Genomic DNA, 6,084 nt, shown 5'->3' on the forward strand with positions numbered 1-6,084 from the left:
GAAAGTGAACAGATGAACATAGGATGGGGAAGAGATGCATGGGGCAGAGTCCAGGAAATGTACCCAGTGTGGATCCCCTCATTGTCCTCTGTCTGTGGAGTCATGGAGTGTTACTTTCTGGGGTTGAGTTGAGTTAACATGGACTATTGCCAAACATGGAGTATTGCCAACAATGGAGGCTCACCCAAGGCTTGGTGCCCAGAGTTTTTAGTACAGCTGTTCCATTTACCTTCTGTATGGCTGACCTTAGTCCCCATTATGTCCCCAAGGTGAGCTGATACCTTTCATCTCCAGCCCTTCCAGAGCTGACATGATACTTTTGGCCTAAAGGCCCATTGTAAATCCCATTGTTAGGCAGTCTGGTGGAGAAGCCTCTAAGCCAAGACACTTCCGTGGGGCAGGACATTAAACACTCAAGAGGTCTCTCCCTGCAGCAGAGGCAAAGGCCACACCTCCCTTTGGGTGTGGTTAATTCTTCTGTACTCACACCCTAGTTGACACATCAGGGAAGAGAGCAGTTTGACAACCCATCTCCAAACACACAAATGCACACACAGTGTTTACTCAGATTGTGTGCAAACGTATACATGCACACTTACAGATTGAAACACTGAAATATGTACTGAAATAAGTCCTTTTCTCACTCCCTCACATGCACACTCACCCCATGCAGATGTCCATGTTTCTGATGCATTCACGATGCACACACCCACCAAGATGACATGTCTCACTCACCCACAGTCACTCACATGGCCCAGTAACATTTTCGGAGACGAAAGTTTCATGAATATCTCCAGTCCTGTGAGGCAAGACAAGAGGATCCTAATTGCCCTTTGGACTCCTCACCACAGGCCACAATGGCAACATTTAATGTGTTCGACATTGAAAAAGTACTCTGAGCTTTGCCACTGGAAGTGGGGAGTGTGGTGGGGAACTTTGAGTGTGTGGGATGTGGCTGTTTTGGGTAAGAAAGTAGAGCATTGGGGAAAGGGGGCTCAGGAGAAGCAGGTGCCAGGAGGGGAGGGTGGGAGTGAGAGTCAGGGGTTAGAAATGTTCGGGAGGAGGTGAAGTGTTTGGTGTGGTCCCAGGGCACTGAGGGTCCCTGATGGAACAAGGGGACAAGCTGTGCCTCGAAATTGAGAGTATAGCACCCGCTTGTCTCTGTGGGGATGAGGGGAAATAATGGGGGGGGGGAAGAATGCTCACAAGTGAGTGGGGAGCAGGCCTGGGTTAGAAGCACAGGAGAGTTCATGTCCATAGTATGTTCAGGAGCACAGCAGGAAAAGGGGTATGGATTTATAAGATTGAAACATTCCTTTTTTCCTATTCATTCATTCATTCATTCATTCAATAAGAAAAGGCCAAACATTTGGATGTATCTGCAGTCTCAGAACCTTCACCCCCTACTTTCTCCTACAAATTGGTTGAGAGTTTGTCTGGAGGTGTATGAAAGCGGTATCATTATGCCAATAGAAATAGATCCTGAATTCCCGAAACATTGCTGCTTATTCAATGGAAATGATTAATGACTCATGTTATCAGAACCCTCCTTGTTTCACATTTAAAGCGTTGAATGAAAAAAAATATTGATAGTGATTATCTGGGTAGGGTTCTAAGAGCTTTAAGTTTCTCTGTATTTGGGGGGAATAATGTACAATATTCCTATATTATTGGGAAAACATAGTGATATTTCCTAATAAAAAAAAAAGAGTTAAATGTTGGCTCTTCCACACATGGTGGGAAGTGGATAATTGGTCACGTTGCTTTGTGCACATGAGGATGGTCTCGGTGGTTCTTGAGATGGGATGACTTCACCATTTTCGCACATTCTCACATTCTCTGCATACTTGCGAACTTGACCTTCCAAATGGCTGTAACATGCAAGATTCCACCATCCGGATACCCTCTACCTTTTATTAAATGGTCACTGTTCATTTTGAACAGTTGAACCGAAAATGTAAAGTAGAAAATGTAAATCTACGTCATACTCTGACCCACGGGGAGGTAAATGGGGTTACTGTGCCTGAGTTTTGTTGGAGGATCTTGGTACAGTCCGGTCCCCAGTGCTGTAGCAGGATTTGAGATGTTTCTAGGAGGGCAGTGTCTCTGAAGACAGGAGAGGAGAAACCCATGGTATGACCTTCAGATCAGAGCTGTTTGTGTTTGAATCCCCGCTGTGGCAAAGGACATGGAAAGGTGGCCTTTTCTGCGTTCATGTCCGTCTGCCTGTGGGGAGGCAGGTAGAAGGGAAGGTGTGACAGTTGCTTTGGTTGTCATAACAAGGACCTTATATGGAGTGGCTGAAACAACAGAAGTGTATTGTCTGGTCATTCTAGAGGCTAAACGTCCAAGATCAAAGTGTCCTCAGGCCCGTGCACCCTGTGAAGGTCCTGGGGGGTCTGCTCCAGGCCACTTTCCCAGCTTCTGCTTCCTTGACTTGTGGAATCATAACTTCATGTGGTGTTCACCCTGTGTGCATGTCTGCCTCTAAATTTCCCCTTTTTGTTTTTTTAAAATGTTTATTTATTTTGAGAGAGGGAGAGGGAGAAGGAGAGAGAGAGAGCGAGAGAGCGAGCAAGCACACAGGGAAGGAGCAGAGAGAGGGAGAGAGAGCATCCCAAGCAGGGTCCACACTGTCAGCACAGAACCTGTCTTGGGGCTCCATCTCATGAACCATGAGGTCACAACCCGAGCCGAAATCAAGAGTTGGTCACTTAACTGATGAGTCACCCTGGAGCCCCTAAATTTTCCCTTTTTTGTGGATGCCAGTCATGTTGGATTAGGTGTACCCTTCTCCAGTGTGATCTCATCTTAACTCATATCATCTGCAGTGATTCCATTTCTAAAGAAGGTCGTATTCTTTAGATATTCTGAGCTACCAGGGGATAAGACTTCGGTACATTCATTTTAATTTTTTGTTTGTTTTGGTTTTGCTTTTGTTTTTAAACATTTATTTATTTTGAGAGACAGGGTGCGAATGGGTGAGGGGCAAAGAGAGAGACACACACACAGAATCCGTGAAGCCAACTCCAGGTTCTGAGCTGTCAGCACAGAGCCTGACACGGGGCTCGAACCCACGAACTGTGAGATCATGACCTGAACTGAAGTTGGACACTCAACCTACTGAGCCACCCAGGCTAGCCCCTAGCACATTTCATTTTGATGGGACACAATGCAATCCATAAAGGTATGGGTATTTTAATGGCATAAAATAGGCCTCTTTGCAAAGTATGGTTTTTCCAGATAATAACAAAGAGGCCTAGAGATTTGAAGATCAAAGGGAAAAAGTCTGGGGCACCTGGGTGGTTTAGTGGGCTAAGCATCCAACTCTTGATTTTGGCTCAGGTCACGATCTTGGGGTTTGAGAGACTGAGCCCCGCTTCAGGCTCTGAGCTGTCAGCCTAGTGCCTGCTTGGGATTCTCTCTCTCTCTCTCTCTCTCTCTCTCTCTTTCTCTGGTCCTCCCCTACTTGCTCGCTCTCTCCCTCTCTAAAAATAAATAAACGTAATGGGGCGCCTGGGTGGCTCAGTCGGTTAAGCGTCCGACTTCAGCTCAGGTCACAATCTCGCGGTCCGTGAGTTCGAGCCCCGCGTCGGGCTCTGGGCTGATGGCTCAGAGCCTGGAGCCTGTTTCCGATTCTGTGTCTCCCTCTCTCTCTGCCCCTACCCCGTTCATTCTCTGTCTCTCTCTGTCTCAAAAATAAATAAAAAAAACCGTTAAAAAATTAAAAAAAATAAAAATAAATAAACTTAAAAAAAAAAAAGTCTTTCTCAGACTAATACTGATTACCAGGTCAGATGCCATGTCCTTTCTTCCCCTGAGAGGCCATGTGTTTATAACTTGAAAACCTTTACTTCTCTCTCTTAACCCTTTCACCCCAGCCCTTGACCTGGACTCCGTGTCTCACTCATGCCCGCTCTCCTGTCCGGCGCTCTCTGTTCTGGGCCCATGGTGCTCTCCTGCCCAGGCTTCTTCTTTCTTTCAGGCTTTGCGTCCTTTCCCACACACCAGTGGTTTCTAGAGGTGCTAGCTAGAAACTTGTAGTTGTTCTTGGTAACTGGCCAGTGGGGAGAAAGTTTGCAAAAATATTCTCAGGTCCCAAGCCTGTCACTGTCAGTGCCGCTTCAGGTGAAATGCTAATTGCCATTGTGAGTGGAGGGGGCGGTCACACAGTAATAAACACATCTCAGGGCCCAGCTGCCCATCTTGCACACGTACTCACTTCTCTGACCATCACACAGAGCCCGTCATGCAGGCAGCAGGAAGAAGTAGGTGGGTTTTCTCTGTGTTCATCTGAGAGGTAGACTCTGTAAGGGAAGGAACTGTGTCAGGAGTCCAGGTAAGTGACCAGATTGAACAGAGGGGGTTTTCTGCGTTTGAATCTGGGTCAGTGCCAAAGCCACATGGGAAGCTGGATTACCTCCTGAGCCAGGAGCTGAGCTGGTATAGAGAGATGGGGTCCTAGACCTACACCCAACCCTGATGGCTCCTAAGGCGTGTAGTGTAATCCTCACCGACAGTGAGTATGTGGTTTCACCCAAATGGTCATGAAATCTGATTTTTAATGTGCTTAAGGGCTGTATTTGTGGAATCAGTATGTTGTTCAGTCTATTTTAATGAACTGTAGGCATAACTGTCAGGTTCTAAGGTGCACTTACAACACATCCATATTTGTACTAAATAGTTGGATGCATGTATAATAATCATCTGGTTGTGTGCAGAAAAAGTGTATCTGATCACAGTTGCTAGAGTTGAAATGTTTTCTCTAACTCTACATCTGTGATGCCTTAAAAGATTAAAGAATTGTATCTCAATTGATTATGGAGAGCCTTTTCCCAGTGATGTCAGGGAAACAACTTTTAAGTAAAATATAACTTAGGTTTCAGGGCAAGATTTTTAGGCTCAAATGCATCTTGTGATACTTCTGCTGCCTCAAAATATTATAATCCTGGGGCAGCTGGGTAGCTCGGTTGATTGTCCGACTCCTGGTTTCAGTTCAGGTCATGATCCTAGGGTCATGGATGGTGCCACGCATTGAGTTTGGTGCTGAGCACGGGGCGTGTTTAAGGTTCTCTCTGTGTCTCTCACCCTTTGCCCTCTTTCCCACACATATGCTCTCTTTCTCTCTCTAAAATAAAAAATGAATTTTAAATATTATTATAATACCAACATAATATAATACCAATCCAGATTCCAGATTATTTCACTTATACAATATACAAAGTTCTTGCCTTAACATCTTTTTCTATGTGTCTTGTATTTCAGTATCTTTGACAAAGCTTGCTATATTGCTACTAATTTTATTTAACTCAGGCATTAATTGTGCGTGTGTGTGTGTGCATACATTGAAGACAGTACTAATTTTGTTTCTAATGCACACAATTTAATCAGACAGTACTTACAGAGCTCCTATGTCTTGTGGTATTGCACTTTTGTTTTTGGAATGAAAGCAAATGATTCTTTCTGTTGCGTTTCCAATATTGAGCCCTCTCACATTCATTAATTCCAGGTTGTCACGGGGCAGGAACCTGCAGCATTGTAGTTCTACAGTCTGTGCATCTACGGTTTACTGAGATCTCTAGGGTGGGATTTACAGTTAATGTTTACCTATTGAAAAATACTTCATAAATAAGGAGAAACTTGTCAAAAATTTAAAATAAAATAACACCATTATAAATTGAAATGACCATGTGCAGACAGAAAACTAATTTAGATCTGGTTTATTTGAAGAATCCAGCTAAGTAGTATTTTTTATATTATGGATTAAATACACTGTTACCAGCCCCCCAGGTTCCAATTCCTACTCTGCCCCTCAATTGTGAATAAATTCAGAGAGAGCACTTAACGTCTCTGCTCTTGTGGTCCTCATCTTTCTAAGGATTGCAATGATGCCTGCCTCATGTATTTGTGAGAAATCAGAAGTGACCATCTGGGTGGTCGTTATAACAGTGATTCACACATACTATGTGTTCTGTAATGGTTGTTCATGCATCTCTTGGAAGACCTCAAATGACTGAAGAACTTTAAGTAATTATGTGAAAGTAGGAAGTGTTGGTGAGTGGAGAATATTGGATTTCAGCTGAC

Source organism: Panthera pardus, unplaced genomic scaffold, assembly GCF_024362965.1.
Source record: "Panthera pardus isolate Hobbes unplaced genomic scaffold, ASM2436296v1 HiC_scaffold_18, whole genome shotgun sequence".
Classification (NCBI taxonomy): Eukaryota; Metazoa; Chordata; class Mammalia; order Carnivora; family Felidae; genus Panthera; species Panthera pardus.